This window comes from Benincasa hispida, chromosome 1 (assembly GCF_009727055.1).
Source record: "Benincasa hispida cultivar B227 chromosome 1, ASM972705v1, whole genome shotgun sequence".
Classification (NCBI taxonomy): domain Eukaryota; kingdom Viridiplantae; phylum Streptophyta; class Magnoliopsida; order Cucurbitales; family Cucurbitaceae; genus Benincasa; species Benincasa hispida.
In genome coordinates, this window is record NC_052349.1 from 61,575,510 (window position 1) to 61,595,981 (window position 20,472).

The window sequence follows — 20,472 nt, forward strand, 5'->3', positions numbered from 1 at the left end:
GTGGAAGAGATATATGCGTGAAATTAAAATAAAAAGGTAAATTTAATCTAGAATAGGAGTCTATCTAATTTCTAGAGCAAGGGGGAGTTTCCTATGCAATTTATTTCATAAGGCATCAATTAATTACACTGAATCTATCAACCCCTTAACCTATTAGAAAGCCTAATAGCCCAATTAGCCAAATTCAATATTAAATCAAATTAGCCCTAATTCAATTTACAACTCTTCCTTCTTAGTGACATATAAGTTATGTATTACGAAAGGGTTCAATTGTTGAGAAATACGAAAAGCCAGAAAAGCCATATCTTATAGCCCTAATACGTGCAACTTAATCAATCAATATTGCATAGGCTATGATGATTTTGCATACAAGAACTTCAAATAAAGTAATTTGTTAGATCAATTCAAAGAAACTCTATTAAAATTAAAGCAAATCCACCCAAAGAGTTCACAACAATTCAATTAAATTAATTAGAAAACCTTTAAAGAAATTAAACATAGGGTGTTTGCTCAAAAGAAATTAGATAGGAGTTACCTTTTAATTGATAGGAAAATCCGGGATACACATCTAACCCTCGATTACAACCGAAAATAAAAAGAAAAACTAACCTAAAGATACTAAAATCTAAAGAGAAGGGAAGAAGATTAAAGTTTAACTTCGGCCTCAATCAGTCCAGCCTCCAAAATTCATATGTTGACCTAAAGATGAAGGGAGGTATTTATAGAAATCTTCATAGCATTGCAATGCTAGTAACAACGCTACAACGCTCGATAGAAAAGGCCACGAGCATGAGGGAAACCATTGCAGTGCTGAGAATTCGGTAAAAAACTCTATACTCAATGCACGATGATCCTTAGATAATCGATGCTCGATTACTTGATAACATTTTACTTGATGGCCTTTTTGGTAATTACTTGATGCTTGATAGCATTACTTGATGGTACTCGATGGTACTCGATTATACTCGATGGAAATTTTCTCGATTACTAGATGGTTGATTGTACTCGATAGTACTTGATGACATTTTAGTAATTCCAACTCCTTTGAAGCTCGAATGCTCAAATCAACTCGAAATTGCTTCAAATTAACCCGGTTCTTCACAAAATGATTAATTCTACCTCTTGATTGCTCGGTGCTTACAAAATAGGGAAATAAACACGTAAAATGTGACAACAAGCCCAAATTAAGCTAGAAATAATTACTCTTTTTTAGAGCTATCAATAAATTTGATAAGTTCTATTTGTTCTATTTAGTTTGTATTTGAAAATGTTTGTATACAAGGGTTTAAGACAGGTTGAACAGGTTAGTTAGGCAGTAAGTGCCAGCAAAAGGGTTGGTAATTGCTGCAGTCATACTCCCTTCCAGGTTAAGAGGATAATCTGGGGTGGGGTATGACAATGTTATATGCTAATTAAATTGCTAAGATCAAATCGAGAGATTAATCTAAGTACAAAAAAATCAAAGCCTTGAGGAAAGAAGCGATTGTGGAACCAATTTAACAAGGAAAGAAGTAACTTTAGAGATAAAGATAGTCTTTTGCAATCATTGCGTTCAAACCTTATCGCATGCATTCTTAGAGATAAGGTAGTGTGCCATAAAAAACCGAAAGGTGAAGTTCGTTAATTATGAGGTTTTGGCATGAACGCATAACTTATCCTTTGCTTAGGAAAACGATTGTGAATCTTTCTCAACCCTGTTCATCTATTGTTACTTCATTCGTTCTCGTTGTGCACTGCTTTATTTTGAACTGCAATTATCATCGCATCCATTTCATCCATTTGATTGCCTAGATTAAATATGATAATTGGATACATACATTTCCATCACCTACTTTAAAATCAAAACACTATGTCAAGATCGAGCAAAAAAACCTTACCCTGCATTTTAAACGCATGTCCCTAAGTTCGACACTCAGATCGCACCTAGCCATACTCTAGTTAGATTTATACTTGGATTTAATTAGGGAAAAAATTGTGTTTAGATTAAGAGATATTCATATTAAAGAGCATGACATAAGGTAGTTCATCGCATTAATATAGATGGCAACAATAGGGGATAAGTTTTTATCCACCTTTTGATTTTAATTCTTACAATCCAGTTGCTCCTTTCCCTAGCAGGTTGGCTGTTAATAAGGAAGTTGTACAAAAGGAGGAGGTGAATTCGATATACCTTTTGGTGCCAAGAACCCTGTTGCAAAGGGCAAGAAATTCTAGACTGAGGTTCTTTCTAAGGGAAAAAAAAAAAAAAAAAAAAAAAAGAAGAAATGGTCAAGCAGGAGGTAGTTATCCCAAGCAGCTTACCTACTAAGCAGAAAAACCCAGGTATGTTTTTTATTCTCTATCAAATAGGGACTAGGAAGTTTGAGTGTGCCATGCTTGATTTGGGGTATGCTATTAAGACAACTAAGGAAATCATTGATATGGACAAAGGGTCTCTGCAAATTGATCAGGGAGGTAAAATTTTAAAAAATTTGATGATTGATTCTTCTTCCCCCACTAATCCTTTGTGTTTTAGTACTTATATTTTTTAGGATAGTGGTAAGATTCCAAAGTTAGGGGTGGGAGATAGAGACCCAGCTGAGTCGGGTCGAGCATACGGACCTTAATCAATTGCGCTACCTGAAGGCAACCAGGATTTACCTATTACTTGCTTTCATAGTATAGGATTCCTTTATGTTATTTTTATTTTTATTTAAGCTTAATTCTTTCATATTTCTCCATCTTTAGGTTTTCATTATTCAATGAGAAGATGAAGAGAATTAATTTTTCATGAGCCAGATATCTCCGCCATCCTGTGTGCCCAAAATTTTAGGGAAGGTTTTTGTTTCCTTTTTTATCTCATCCCATGTTTTAAATTCTTCATCACATTAGGAATAATTTTAATTTTAAGTTTGAGGTAGGGTATATTTATGTTCTGTCTTGAACCCTTGAGCATTTGAGCTCGGGCAATTTTATTTGTGTGCTTTGTATGTATATTTGCTCAATTTTAGTGGTTTGTTATGATGACTAGTCTATGATGCACTCCCTTGTGATTTTTATTTGTATGACATGACGTTTGATATGAATAATCATGATTTTTAGCCATCAACACTTAAGTTCTCATGTTAGGATTTATGCCTACATGAACACTTAAGTTCTTTGTCTGTCTAATGTTAGGATTTATGTTCTAAATCTTATAGTTCGTGTAATTTGTAGACAATATATCTTAATATATAAATAAAGTGTTTATTTTATGAATAAAGTATTCTTTGATTTGCATAATTCAATAAACTAAAATTTGAGGTTATTTAATGCAATTTGAATAGTATATAGTGGATATACAAATGGATCGTGTTCAAGAAATAACATGAAAGTTCTATAGTATATGGATAAGGTTGGGTGCCTTATCTTGATAACACTATGGATATAAATCACTTTGTAATTGTTGTAACAGTTGCAAGTGTTACAAATGATTTTATCCAAATCATTCATGTGATGACATGCAAGTAGGGGTATCCTATATAGTGAGTTTGTATAAGAATTGACCTCACAATATGATCTCTCATTATAACACTGTTAATTGAAGAGTTTTATATTTCAAACAATAACCATGTAACTTGATCTTAATCTTGAGTAAGTTTTGAACTCCTACTCACAAAGGTCGTTCTTTGATTTGTATGGGTGAGAGTGACCTTAATTGTCGACTCAATATGTCTACCATTTTGGGAGCAATACCAAGTGAGGAGCTGGGAACATAGCTTCACAAGATGGAATTCTCTCCTTTTCTACTTTAGAGAAAGTAGACAGATTGTTCCCTTAAGTATCGACTCTAGGACTAGAACAATGAGACCTTACCCTTTCATTGGCCCGTGAGGAACATTGTTTATTGTTGGACTATACACAAAAATTTTCATTAAAGGATCACTGATACTTAAGGTACAAGAGGTAACCACATGGGTAAAATGATAATTTGACCCAACTCTAATTACGACTAATTTGTGAAGGGTTGACTTACAAAATATGGTTAATTCAATGGACATATATGTTGGGTTGTATGTCCTAAAACTCGCAATTTATCATGTTAAACATATTTTATTATCAATAAAGATGTTATTGACGTTTATTCAATAAAACTGTTATGAATATGTGGCTTGCACTTGTAAAGTCTAAATCCAATAAACTAAAGATCCATGGTTATTATATGAATACGTGAACTTTATATGAAGAAATAAGAGTTGATCAAGTTCAGTAAATAGCTAAAATGGTCTATAGTTTACGAATAAGGTTGGGTACTTTATTCTGGTAACACTATCGGGCGCGACTCACTCTGTATTTGTTACAATTTGTTGTAAAGTGCTACAAACGAAGTGATCCTGATTTATTTATCTATTGACATGAGGAGCGGGGGCATCCTATATAATGAGTTTGCATAAGATCAGACCAAAAACTAATTCACTCTTACTTTATAACGCTGTTTACTGTTGAAGACTGACTATTGCAAAGTGATGACGTAGGTAACTTGACCTAAATCCTGAGCTAACTATGAACTTCTGTTTATTCGGGATTATCCTTAGATTTCCATAGGTCAGGGTTGGCTCAACAACGCCAGATTAATAAGCCTCTCATTTCAGGGGTAAGACCGGGTAGATAGCTTGGGACATATGGTGCAAGATGGAATTCACTCTACCCACTTTTAAGAATAGTAGAGAGGTTGTTCCCTTAAGTGCTGACTCTAGGTTTTGAACAAGGGGCCCCACCCTCTCATTGGCTCGAGAGGGACTCAGTTTAGTGATTGGATCATAAACCATTGTTCATTAGAGGATCAATGGGACTTAAGGAGAAAGATGTAATCTCGAGGGTAAAACAGCTTATGATCCAGCCGCTATTACGAACAACCAGTGAATGGTTGACTTACTTATCATGGTTTTATCAAATGGACATATAATATATCTATAGTGAGGGGAGTGAAACTACAGGTTATAGTGGATAGTCCTATTAGTTGACGAATATTGATAAACTAGGTTAAAGAGTTTGACCGGTTAGTCTCAGATCGTTGGAGCCCATGATCTGTAGGTCCATCGAATCTCCTTGCTACCTCAATACAGACAAAATTGAAGAACTAGGTGAAGTGAGAATTTGAAATGTTCAAATTCGAGCTTATGGGAAAATTATATTTTATATGAGATATAATTTACAATTAAGTAATTAATTTATTAAGTAATGTGATAAATCAAAGTTAGGATTCAAAAATAATTTAATATGTGATATTAAATTTATTTTTAAAAATATTCTAAATTATGAAAATGTTTTTTCATAAAAGTTTGTTTTATTCATATTAAAATTAGTTAGTGGAAAAATCTAATTGTTGGATTTTCCCACTAATTAAATGGACTTTGAAGTGGCACTTCCAAACCTTGACACTTAAAGATTACATGCTAGTGAATTTTGAGGTGGAAGACATTCAAAATAGGATTTTGCATGAAATTTGTCTTTAAATAGTTTGGTTTTTCGAATGTAAAAAGACTAATGCTTCTTTAACTTTGACTTTACTCTTCCACCAAAATGTCTTTACTCTCCACTTTACTAGAGTGAAAATTCCCTTTAGTTCACTAGAAAAACGGTCCCACAACCATATTCTTCAACTGGAGAATAGTGAGGATTTATCGTTGGTGGTGCCAATTGAGCTCGGGAGAGGAAGATTGCGGTGGATTCTATAAAGGTTGAAATTTCTAACCCTTTATGCATGCTTATTCTTGTTTTTAATGTAATTAGAACGTTATCGATCCTTGCTTCCGCTGTACATACTATTCTTTATGTTCCATCACTTGGTATCATAGAATGCTTATAATGTTCTATTGCATATTAGTGGGCGTTTTTTCCAGTTTTGGCATCTTTTTCCTCATTAATTTGTTAATGAAATTGTAATTGCTCACATGTATATGAACTTTAATGTATTGCAAAGGGTCTGTAATTTCTATGGAGCCATTAAAGTCCTTTTAGGCCTTCATTTGCTCAAAAAAAGTGGTTAAACTCAAGCTGGCTGAGAGAAAAGAGGAAGAAATTGTCACAGACGAATATTTGCTTCCAAACCCGCTCCTAGATTCGACCTGAAGACCGTCTGACCTGCCTGATTTGTTGAAGCCTCCCACGCATAGCTCACATCGTCCCACTCATTCGCAGACTCGAGAATCCGATGAACCAACCAAGTTTCATACGCGCAACCTTCACTCGTCCAGCCCGACCCACTTCGCGACCCGATCCCCAATTGACTTCTCCTGTGCACGTTACCAGCCGGTCCAGGTGGTCTGGACCAGTCCAATTGACTTGGTTGAGCAGGTTCAACCTAGTTTTTGGAGTTTCTTAGCTGGTTCGAGTGGTTTTTGGCCGGTTCGGGTTTATTCAAATAATTTGAAGCCGGTTTAAGGGAGTTGTTTGCTGATTTTTGTAATAAGTGAGTTGTTTGTTTGCTTTTAATGCCAAAATCGGTCAACTTTAGTGTTATTTAAGTATTATGCATGCGATGTATAATATTATTTTATTATGTGTGCATAAAGTATGCCATATAGTTTTTTATAAAACCCGACCATAAGATAAACGTGTGGCATGCATTTGATATATAATATAAGTGTTATAATGTATACAATATGCATGCTTAGTTTTAATATAAGTGTTATATTAAAGCATTCTATTTAAGGAAACATATTAAAGATGAATGTTTTAGGATTATAATTGTTATAATTTATTTTTTATTTGTTATAAAATAACCTATACTGTTAAAATCTATACAAAGATATGATGCATGCTCACTTAGGGTTAATTGGTGCAATTCATCATCTTTTTTAAGAGTTAGAATAAGTCAATTACTTGCAAAACAAGAGTTTCTTCCTTACTCAGGGACATCTTCTAAAGTTGGGGGCATTTAAGTTAACAGTTTATGGAATACCTCATACCTGGAGATCAAACTGGCGTCTAAGTCAATAACCCTATTTTTATGAGCATGTGTGAGTGGTGTAAGGTAATAATATTGGTTTATCACCGAGACATCATAGGTTAATCCTAGTATAAGAGTTATACTAGGAAAAATCACCTAGACTTAGGTTGTTTAATTAGTTGGAATATTCCTAAGTACAGATTTACCTAAAAACAAGTAGAACACTTCAGTGGAAGATTAATAACATATATGATATGTTGTTGGAACGCTTCAGAGAGAATTTAATAACATATATGATATGTTGTTAGAACACTTCAGTGAAAGACTAATAACATATACGACATGTTGTTTCTTAGCTCTCGCATCCCTAAGAGTTCACATCGAGATTCATGTTTCGTATCGTGTCACCTTGGAAGTGACCTCCATTCGGAAAGTGTTTCCATGTATCAAGATGTAGGTGAATAGGGAATGTTGTTCACAGTAAAATCAAATATACAATGTTTTGATTTTAATTCTCATGTCCCTAGAGAGTTCAGACCGTGAGATTCATACAACGCTTCGTGTCACCCTGGAGGTGACCTCCATTCAAAAAGTGTTTGCATGAATCAAGATTAAGGTGAATAAGGGGAAGTTGTTCATTATAAAATCAAATATGTGATATATTGATTTCAACTCTCACGTCCCTAGAAGTTCACATCGTGAGATTCATGCGATGCTTTATGTCACCCTAGAAGTGACCTCCATTCGAAAAGTGTTTGTATGGATCAAGATCAAGGTGAATGGGGGAAGTAGTTCATAGTAAGTGGGTGAAGGATATGCGTCAATGTGTCCTGCAGTCTCTTCCATTAGTATGGACCGTGAGATTCCTATGTTGCGCCTACTGGTTAGCTTTAAGCTACACTTGCTAGTCATTTAACAATGGCTATCCCCTCGGAGGGTTGTAACATGGGATTCAGAACAACTCAGACTCCATAAATTGATAGGTTAGGTCATTTCCCAACTTTGACTTTCCAGCTCAGTAGTATCATTGGGGCCGCTAATCTCTGAGATCTGAAAATGGAAGGTTACACTTAAAGAATTACTAAGTGTTAGTAAGTTCTTGACCAAAAACGATAGCTAAATGATTATCGAAATATGAGTTATTCTTGAGATAGTACTTTGTCAAGAATGTCTTTCTTTAGTGAAGGAGTATTTGATTGCCCCTCGATAGCACTTATTCTGACTCACTATAGTATCGCTACAAATGAGATTTAGGTACATTATTACTTTTCTAATATCTGATTGGGTTTAAAAGCAATTCTCTAATTAGAATTTTTTTATAATTCCAGCATGTTGAATTCTTCAAATTTACTCACTTCCGACATTTTTAACGGTAAATCAACATGGAAATCGAATATACTAGTAGTAATGATTTAGACTATGTTTTAACAGAGGAATGTCCTCTATCTCCCAATTCTGCTACTTACAAGAAAGCACAAAAAAGTAAATATGATTTACTTATCATTGAGACATGCTTAGTGGAAAATGATAAGTTAACTGGATAATAGATTTAGGAGCCGCTAATCATATCTATACTTTTGCTCAAGAAACTAGTTCTTGGAGACAACTTACAAAAGGCGAAGGAATGTAATAAACATTTTGTAATTTTATTCTAGCAAACATGAGATAGAAATTAAATTCCTTTTCCTAGAAGGAATCTATTAAACATTTTCAAGTAAAATGTGTCTATCTCCAATAAATAACTTTATATCTCCTACTTCTTTAGAAGAAACAACCTCTACAGACCCTACCTCAAAGGTTGCTTCTCCTTCTGTAAGTTGTGCCCAGGAACTAGTTTCCTGAGCAAAAGTACAGATATGATTAGCGACTCCTGAATCCATTATCCAGGTTAACTTATCATTTTCCACCAAGCATATCTCAATGAAAAGTAAATCATATTTACTTTTTTGTGCTTTCTGGTAAGTAGTAGGATTAGGAGATAGAGGACATTCCTCTGTTGAAACATAGTCTAAATCATCAACTGCTAGTATATTCGATTTCCATGTTAATTTATCGTTAAAAGTGTCGGAAGCGAGTAAATTTGAAGAATTCAACATGCTGGAATTATAAAAAAATTCAAATTGTGAAAGTAATAATAAGCCTAAATTTTATTACTTTATTTGCGATGATACTGTAGTGAGTCAGAATAAGTGTTACTGAGGGGCAATCAGATACTCTTTCAATAAAGCAAGACATTCTTGACTAAATACTATCTCAAGAATAGTTCATATTTCGATAGTCATTTAGCTATCGTTTTCGGTCAAGAACTTACCAAAACTTAGTAATTCTGTAAGTGTAACCATTCATTTTTAGATCTTAGAGATTAGCGGCCCCAACGATGCTATCGAATTAGAAAGTCAAAGTTGGGAAATGACCTAAGAAATTTTATCCAATTCTGGAGTTTATGTTTTTCTGAATCCCATGTTACAACCCTCCAAGGGGATAGCCATCGTTAAACGACTAGCAAGGGTCGCTTAAAGCTAACCAGCAGACACAATATAGGAATCTCTTGGTCCAAACGAATGGAAGAGACCGCAAGACACATTGACACATATCCTTCACCCACTTACTATGAACTTCTTCCCCCATTCATCTTGATCTTGATCCATACACACTTTCTGAATGGAGGTCATTTCTGGAGTGACACGAAGCGTCGTATAAATCTCACGCTGTGAACTTTCTAGGGACGTGAGAGTTGAAATCAATATATCACATTTGATTTTATAATGAACTTCCCCTTATTCACCTTGATCTTGATTCATGCAAACACTTTCCGAATGGAGGTCACTTCTAGGGTGACACGACGCATCGTATGAATCTCATGGTGTGAACTCTCTAGGGACGTAAGAATTAAAATCAAAACATTGTATATTTGATTTTACTGTGAACAACTTCCCCTATTCACCTAGATCTTGATTCATGCAAACACTTTCCAAATGGTGGTCTCTTCCAGGGTGACTTGAAGCGAAGCATGAATCTTGATGTGAACTCTTACGGATGCGAGAGCTAAAAAACAACATATCGTATATGTTATTAATCTCCCACTGAAGTGTTCTGACAACATATCATATATTTATTAAATTCTCACTGAAGCATTCCAACAACATATCATATATGGTATTGAACTCCCACTAAAGTGTTCTACTTATTTTTGGGTAAATATTTACTTAGGAATGTTCCGACTAATTAAACAACCTAAGTCTAGGTGATTTTTTAAGTATAACTCTTATACTGGGATTAACCTATGATGTCTAGGTGATAAACCAATTTTATTACCTTACACCACTCACACATGCTCATAAAACTAGGGTTATTGACTTAGACGCCAGTTTCATCTCCAGGTAGAAGGTATTCTGTAAATCGTCAACTTAAGTACCCTAACCTTAGAAGATCTCACCGGGTAAGTAAGTAACCCTCGTTTTACAAGTAATCGCCGTATTCTAACTCTTAAAAAAGGCGATTGAATTGCACCGGTTAACCTTAGGTGAGCATGTATCTTATCTTTATTATAGATTTTAAAAGTCTAGGTTATTTTATAACAATTATAAAATAAATTATAACATTTATAACCCTAGAACATTCATTTATAACATGCTTCCTTAAATAGACATGCTTTAATATAACACTTATATTAAAACTAAGCATGCATACTATATACATTATAAAACTTAAAATATATATTAAATGCATGCCAGATGCTTATCTTATGGTGGGGTTTTATAAAAAAAAAAAAAAAAAAAAAAAAAAAAACTATATGGCATACTTTATGCACACATAATTAAATAATATCGTACATCACATGCATAATACTTAAACAACACTAAAGTGGACCGGTTTTGACATTAAAAACAAATAAACAACTAATTTATTACAAAAAACAACAAGCAGCTCCCTCGAAGCAGCTTCAGAAACTCCAAAAACCAGGTTGAATCGGTCAAACTAGCTCAACCAATTCAACTGGACTAGTTAAAACCATCTAGACCAGCTGGTCAATGCGTAAGCCAAAGTCAATGGATTGGATCGCGTGGGTCGATGGGTCGCAAAACGGGCGCGCGGGTCGGAGCTCCGACGAGTCGGCTGCACATATGGTAGACGCGTGGGGAGTTTCACCGAAATGGGTCAGGTTGGTCACGTGGACAGATCGAACCATGGAGACAGCTGGCGCACACATGGAAGCTCACCGAACCGGGTTGGGTCGCCGGGTTCTCGGTTCTGGAAGGCTACTTTCAGGTCTGGGAGCTTCCAAATGGTACTACACTGATTTATTCTCCAAAAATGATGTTGCTCTCTTTCCTAAAATCGAACAATTATAGTTTAAGAACAACTCTAATGACTCAAGAAAATTTACAGACCCTTCGCCACACATTAATACTCATAAACATGTGAGCAATTACAAATTTGAACAAGAAATTGAAAGAAACACCAATGGTAAATGCTCACTATTCTCCGGTTGAGGAACATGGTTAAGGGACCAATTTGTTAGTGAAGTAAAGGGAATTTTGTGAAGTGGAGAGTAAAGAGATTTTGGTGGAAGAGTAAAGTCAAAGTCAAAGAAGCATTAGTTTTTCCATATTTCAAAAACCAAACTTCTTAAAGACAAATTACATGAAAAATCCTATTTTGCATGTCTTCCAACTCAAAATCCACTAGCATGGTGTCAAGATTTGGAAGTGCCACGTCAAACTCCACTTAGTTAGTGGAAAAATCCAAAGTGGAAAAATAATCCAACAATTGGATTTTTCCACTAACTAATTTAAAAAATTAATAAATCAATCTTTTATGAAAAAACATTTTCATAATGTAGGAAAATATTTAAAAATAAATTTAATATCACATATTAAATTATTTTTGACACCTAACTTTGATTAATCACATTAATCAAGTTTAGAAAAATAATTTCATGATAATGTTCAAGAATACTCTAAAAAATAAATAATTAATAAATTAATTGTTTCATTGTAAATTATATCTCATATAAAATACAATTTTTCCTTAAGCCCCGGTTTGAACATTTCAAATTCTCACTTCACCTAGTTCTTCAATTTTGTCTGTATTGAGCTAGTAAGGAGACCCAATGGACTTACAGATCATGGGTTCCAATGATCCAGCCGGTCAAACTCTTTAACCTAGTTAATCAACATTCGTTAACTAGTAGGACTGTCCATTATAGCCTGTAGTTGCACTCTCTTCACTGTAGATATATTATTTGTCCATTTGATAACCATGAAGTCAACCCTTCACTGATTGTTTGTACTAACGACTGGTTCATAAGTTGTTTTACCCCCGACATTACATCTTGCTCTTTAAGTCCCACTAGTCCTCCAATGAACAATTGATTTGTGATCCAATCACTAAACTGAGTCCTTCTCGGGCCAATGAGAGGGTGGGGGCCCCTTGTTCAAGACCTGACGTCAGCACTTCAGGGAACAACCTCTCTACTATCTCTAAAAGTGGGTAGGAGTAAATTTTTTCTTGCACCCGATGTCTCCAATTATCTACCCAGTCTTACCCTTGAAATGGAAGGCTTATTGAGCTGAAACTGTTGAGCCAACCCTGACCTATGCAAATCTAAGGATAATCCCGAATAAACAGGAGTTCATAGTTAACTTAGGATTAAGGTCAAGTTACTTAGTTCATCACCTTGAAATAGTAGGTCTTAAACAGTAAACAACATTATAAAGTAAGAGAGACTTAATTCATGGTCCGATCTTATGCAAACTCGTTGCATAGGATACCCCAGCTCCTCATGTCAATACATGAACAAATTAGGATCAATTAGTTTGTAGCACTTTACAACAAATTGTAACAAGTACATTGTGGGCCACCGATAGTGTTACCAGAATAAGGTACCCAACCTTATTTGTATATTATAGATCGTTTTGGCTATTTACTAACCTTGATTCACTCTTATGTCTCCACATAAAGTTCATGTATTCATATAATAGACCATGAATCTTTACTTTGTTGGATTTAGACTTTACAAATGCAATTCACATATTCAATAATAGTTTTATTGAATAAATGTCAATAACATCTTTATTGATAATAGAATATGTTTAACGTTACAAACTTCGAGTTTTAGAATATACAACCCGACAAATTAATCTTTTTAGGGATGCCAATTTTGGTATATAGTTTTAATCTTTATTAATTTATAAATGTTATATTAAGTTACTTAATGAAATTAAAATGATGCATGCTATATGTATTAATAATCAAAATCCATAATAAAGAATTGCAAGCAAATATAGGGTTTTTAATTTTTTTTAAAAGTGTTTAAATATTGGTAAATTCAAACTTTATGTTAAAATGTTTCCAATAAGATTAGTAAATAGGAAAATCTTTTACTTGTTTTAATAGGAATAAAATAAGTCAATTAAAAATTAAATTTATAAAATGTTGACTATAAAGTACCTTTGACTAAGGAAGATTATGTCTAAGGATTGGGGTATTTAAGTTGACCGAAATGGAATATCCCTACCTAGGATCCGACTTGGAAGGTGAATTAGTCAAGATTTTATAAGGATGCAGTAATGCATTAATTCATTAAAGTGTTTGGTGAATTAAAACATTATGTTAAACTATCAAATATAAGTTTTATATTAGGCAAACTTAAACATCACTTAGATAAACGACTTAGCCTACGTTTAACTAAGTAATGAACTTTAATTTGTAAAATACTTAGTGGGAGGAAAAGAATATTTGATATACATTTTCTCCATTAAAAGTTCACACTTTGAGATCGATACTCGGTCTGATGATGCACTAGGCGTATCCTCCCTTCAGAAAGTGTTTGTATTGGTTAATACCAAGGTGAATGGAGAGAGTATTTATAACAAGTGGGAGAAGGATATGTGTTAACATTCATACGGTCTCCTTCATTAGTTTGCAAAGTGAAATTTCATACTTGCCCTTATGCTGCTTTAGGCACATCTCCCTTTAGAAGGTGTTTGTGGGGAGTCAATATCAAGACAAAACTCCAGTAATTGATAAGGTCGCCTTAGTTTTTGAACCAATATGGTTTTTCACTTCGGTTGATTTATTGGGGCGGAACTCATGGATCTAAAATGGATGGTTACACTTACAAGAACCATTAAATAAGTTAATGGTTTCTTGGCTAAAATAATGGTAACTAAACACTATAGAAATAAGAGTTATTCTGATGTATTGTTTGATTGGGAGTATCTTAATCTGGTGAAGGAATAACGAACTATCCTTCGGTGAATTTTAGTTTAAATCATTGAAGTATCATTGTAAAATAACATGAGTTTAAGAGTTTTCCTCATTATGCTTGCTAAACTAGATTGGTTTTAAAGAGTTATGCAGTTATCTAACTTGGATTAAAATTTGTTTATTTAAACAAAAATGACTAGTGTGATAATTAATTTGCTTTTTGCGAATAAACTTACTGGCGATAATTACACAACTTGGAAAAACACTAACATTGTGCTTGTAATTGACGATCTGAAATTTGTCTTAATTGAGGAATGTCCTCAAATACCCACCCTTAATATCGCACAAAATGTTCAGTGAGGCATATGAAAATGGATTAAGGCCAACATAAAGGCCCGTGCATATGTCTTGGCCAACTTGTTTGAAGTTCTAGTCAAGAACACGAGAACATGGTCTCTGCTTGAGAGATCATCCAATTGTTGCATGATATGTTTAGACAGTCATCCACACAAGCCAAGCACAATGCCCTCAAATTCATCTTTAATGCTCGGATGCAAGAAAGGACCTCTGTTAGAGAACATGTTCTCAACATGATGGTTTTCTTCAGGTCAGCTTTATTTTGGAGACTCTTCCGAAAACTTTCCTTAAAGTCCATAGTAATGCTGTTATGAACAAGCTAGACTACAACGTAACCACTCTTCTAAATGAGCTGCAAATCTATGAGTCTTTGATGAAAGTCAAAGGTCAACATGGGGAAGCAAATATTGCTAGCTCTTCTAAGAATTTTCACAAGGGTTCGACCTCTGGAACTAAACTTGGACCTTCTTTTGGTTCAAAGAAGTGGAAGAAGAAAAAGAGTGGAAAGGGGAATAAAGTTGCCCTCCAGTTGTTGCCCAAAACGACAAGAAAACCAAGCCCGTAAAGGGAATCTATTTCCATTGCAATATAGACGAACACTGGAAAAGGAACTACCCGAAGTATTTGGCTCAAAAGAAGATAGTAAAAGAAGGTAAATATGGTTTGCTTGTCTTAGAAACTTGTTTGGTGGAGAATGATAGTTCTGCCTAAATAGTTGATTAAGGAGTCACTTATCATGTTTGTTCTTCTTTATAGGGAATTAGTTCTTAGAGGCATGTGAAAGTGTGCAAGATGACCATAAGGATCAGAACAGGAAAGGTCGTCTCAGCTATTGTCATGGAGAGCATAAAATTATCTTTTAAGACACCCATTTTTATTATTAAGTGTAATGAATTTATAGTTCTTGATATCAAAAGAAAGTTGATTTCAATTGCACATCCTATGGAACAAATGTATTCAATTTCATTTTCTTTGAATAACTCATTTATTTTCAAGAATGGTGTTGAGATTTATTCAACAAGTTTAGAAGATAATTTATATATGCAAAGACCGTTAGCATAAAATTCTCGTCAAGATTAAATTATTGAAAACGATAATGACTAAAAATAAAAGAAAAAAAATTTCTCCTAAGGAAAATTTTCATCTTTGACATCTAAGACTAGGCCACATAAATCTCGATAGGATCGAGAAATTGGTAAAGAATAGTCTTGTAATGAGTTAGAGGAAAGTTCATTACCAATAAGTGAGTCATGTCTTAAAGGCTAGATGACTAAAAGACCTTTTATTGGAAAAGGCTATAGAGTCAAAGAACCTTTAGAACTTATATAATCAAACCTTTGTGGTTCGATGAATGTTCAAGCAAGAGGAGGTTTTGAATATTTCATCTATTTTATAGATGATTATTCAAAATTTGGGTATCTTTACCTAATGCAACACAAGTCTGAGGCTCTTGAAAAGTTCAAAGAGTATAAGATTAAAGTTGAAAACTTATTAGGTAAAACAATTAATACATTTCGATCTAATTGAGGTGGAGAGTATATAGACTTGAGATTTCAAGACCTCAACAAAATGATGTATCAGAAAGGAGAAATAGAACCCTGTTGGACATGGTTCAGTCTATGATGAGCTATGCTCATTTACCTAATTTCTTTTGAGGTTATGAAGTAGAGACTGCAGTATATATCTTGGATAGCGTTCTATCCAAAAGTGTTTATGAAGCACTTTTTAAATTATGGAGAGGTCGTAAAGGTAGTTTATGACATTTCAGAATTGGGGAGATCCAACACATGTACGTTAACAACAAACCCAAAGAAATTGGAATCTCGTTTAAGGATATGTCTACATGTAGGCTATCCTAAAGAAACTAGAGGTGATCTCTTTATGATCTTAAGGACAACAAGGTGATTGTATCAACAAGTGCCACATTCTTAGAGGAAGATCATATAAGGGAATACAAACCACACAATAAATTAATTTCACGTGAAATTTTCAATGAAAATAATGGTATTTCAACAAGAGTTGTTAACAATGCTAATATATCTACAAGAGTTGTTGATGGTGCTAGCATATCTAGTCAAAATCCTTCTCAAAAGTTGAGAGATCCTTGTCGTAATGGGAGAGTTATATCCCATCCTATGAGATAAATGGGTTTAACAGAAGCTCATGTCACCATATCTGATGATGGCATTAAGGATCCATTACCTTTTAGAGAAGCAATGAAAGATGTTCACAAAGATGAATGGTTTAAAGTCATGGATCTTGAAATAGAATTTGTATTCCAATTTACTTTGGTATCTTATAGATCGACCTAATGGGGTAAAACCTATATGTTGCAAATGGATCTACAAGAGGAAAAGGAGTGTAAATAGAAAGGTTCAAACCTTCAAAGCAAGGCTTGTGGTAAAGGGTATACCAAGTAGAAGGGGTTGATTATCAAAAAAACCTTTTCTACTGTTGCCATGTTAAAGTCGACTTGCATTCTTTTATACATTGCCATATATTATGACTATGAAATATGGAAAATGGATGTCATGACTTCATTTTTTAATGTCATTTGATGGGAACATCTACATGAATCAACAGAGGTATTCATAGAACAAGGTCAGGAAGAAAGGATTTGTAAGCTAAAACGATCCATTTATGGATTAAAGCGGGCATTCAGATCTTGAAACATAAGGTTTGACAATGCAGTCAAATCTTATGGCTTCGAACAAAATGTTGATTAGACTTGTGTTTACAAGAAAATCATCAAGAGTATTGTTGCTTTTCTCATGTTGTACGTAGATGATATCCTATTCATTCTGAATGATATAAGATTTCTTACTGACATTAAGAATGGCCATTTGTTTTATTTCAAATGAAAGATTTGGGAGAAGCATAATATGTTCTTGGCATTCAAATTATTAGAAATCGCAAGAACAAAACGTTAGCTTTGTCTCAAGCATCTTATATTAACAAAATACTTGTCATATATTCGATGCAAAATTCGAAGAAACGCAATTTATCTTTAAGGCATGGAATGTCACAATTCCAAATGAAATATTTGGGAGATGCTCAATACGTTCTTAGGATCCAAATTTTTCGAAATCGCAAGAACAGAACCTTAGAACTATCTCAAGCATCTTATATTGGCAATATGTTGTCAAAGATTTAATATGAAAAATGTCAAAAAGGGTATGTTACATTTTAGACATGGAATTTATTTGTCGAAGGAGCAGTGTCCTAAAACGCCCAAAAAAAGTTGAGGAAATGAAAAAATTCCATATGCATCGGCAGTTGGGAGTTTGGTGTATGCTATGTTGTGTACAAGTTCTGACATATGCTTTGCAGTTGGAATTTTCAACAGGTTCCAATCTAATCTTGGACACAGTCATTGGATTGTTGTCAAGAACATCCTCAAGTATCTCTGGAGAACGAGGAACTATATGCTTATGTATGGGCCTAAGGATATGATCCTTACAGGATACACTGATTCTGATTTTCAAACTGATGTAGATTCTAGGAAATCTAGTCTAGGATCCGTTTTCACTCTTAACGGGGGAGCTATAGTATGGAGAAGCATCAAACAGATTTGTATAGCTGACTCCACGATGGAAGTAGAATATGTAGCTGTATGCGAAGCAACTAAAGAGGCAGTGTGGTTATGCAAGTTCCTGTCAGATTTGGAAGTGGTTCCAAATATGCATCTGGCCATTACCCTATATTGCGACAACAACAGTGTAGTTGCCAATTCCAAGGAACTGAGAAGTCACAAACGTGGGAAACACATCGAAAGAAAGTGCCATCTCATTAGGGAGAGAGTACACCAAGGAGACGTGATAGTCATGAAGACAGCCTCAAAAAATAACCTTACTTATTCGTTTACGAAGGCCCTCTCAGCTAGAGTGTTCAAAGGCCACCTGGTCGGACTAGGAATACGAGCATCATAATCTAGGGCAAGTGGGAGAATGTCAAGGATATATTGATACCCTAGTTTATTTTATTTTCTCTTTATTTTTCTTAGGTGTTTAATTTAGTAGATTAATCCAACAAAAGTCAAGGGTATATTGGTGCCCTAGTTTATTGTATTTTCTCTCTATTTTTCTCAACATTGTAAAACATTATATTTGTATGTTTGTCTCATTGGAGTATTAGTCCAAGTGGGTGATTGTTGGGAATGTCCTAAACTCGCATTTTGTAAATATTGTTAACATATTCTATTTATCAATAAAAGTATTATTAAGTATTTTATTCAATAAAGTGTTGTTGATATTACATTATGTTATAAAATTCCAATAATCAAATCCGTGGCTAATATGAATACTTTAACATTATGTGGCGACATAAAAAATGATCAAGTTTTAGTATATAGCTAAAATAGTCTATAAGTATATGGATGAGATTGAGTACCTCATCCTGATGACACTATTGGATGCAACCCATTTTGTATACTGAAACAAATTATGTGATTCTAAAATTGTTCATGTGAAGACATGTGAGTGGAGGCATCCTATGCAATGAGTTTGCATAAGACCAGACCTCAAAATAGTCATTTTTTTTATAATGACCGTTTACTGTTAAACTATGAACTCCCGTTTATTCGGGATTATCCTTTGGTCTATATAAGAGAGAGTAGTCTAAAGCACTGCTCAATAAGCCTCCCATTTTAAGGAGCAAGATGTACCTACAGGGGTAAAAATGTAATTACGAATAACCTTTGAAGGATCGACTTACTGATTATGGTTAAAATGGATAGAAATATATCTACAGTGATGAGAGTGCAACTATCAAGCTATAGTGATGTGTCTCGGTAGTTAACGAATATTGATTAATTCAGTTTAAAGAGTTATAGCCAATTAATCTCAAATCGTTGAACTTCATGATCTGTAGGTCCATAAGATCCCTCTACTAGCTTGTAAAATTATCTTGGATTACTGACTTAGCAGATTTGAAAAAGTTCAAATTCGAAATTAGGATTTACTTCAAATTCAATTTAGGGTTTGTTTGATGGTATTTGATACAATTCTACGTTTCACTTATTGAAATTTAATGTAATCGGAGAGATTATAATATTAAAATATTTGATTTAATTATTAAATTAAATTACATGAATAGGATTCATGTATCAATTGGATGTTTAATTGATTTATTATTTGAAATTAAATTATTTTTATTTAAATTAATTAATTAAATTTGTTTAATTAATTATTTAAATAAATCATTTTTCAAAATTATAAATTGAGAAACAATTAAAATTGATTTTGTGAAAATCAATTTTGATTTATTATTTTGAAAATGATTTTTTATTTTTAAAAAATTAGATAGTGGATTAATCCAACTTTTATTGGATTAAGCCACTAAATTGAACACCTAAGCATTAATATTAATATAATTTGAAGTGACAAATTGCATTAATGCTAAGTGCTTGCATGATATAAAATGTTCAATTTTTCAGATTATTGAGGCATGCAAACTCAATTCTCTGAAAATTCTGAAAAATCTCTTTAGATCAAACCCTCTCTTGAACACACTCAAATCCAATTCAAATTCAAAGATTCCACCTCTCAATCTGAGTTAGAGAATAGTAGAAAATATCTCAATGGTGGTTTTCTGTTGATTTAAAGATCTAATTCGTGGATGGAAGCTGAAATTGAAGAATATCTTTGAAAGTATTATATACTAGAATCCCTCTTCTGAAATTTTGTTTAAATGCGAGTTTTAAACTCAAATTAAGTGTAATTAGAGTGCTTATTTATTCTGATTTCTTCCGTTGAATGTTAGTTTACTCTATTAATTGGAGTTTCAATCTACAAGTCCATAAGGTTTACTCTGTAGCTCAACAGGGATTATTGAGAATTAATTTTTGGATTAATTTGACTCGTTCAAATTAATTGAGAGAATTAATTATATGTGATATAATTAATTTAATTTAATTTAATATATATGATATAATTAATATAATGTATTTGATACATTATAATATAAAGTTTATTTTGAGAGGAAATAAATATTTG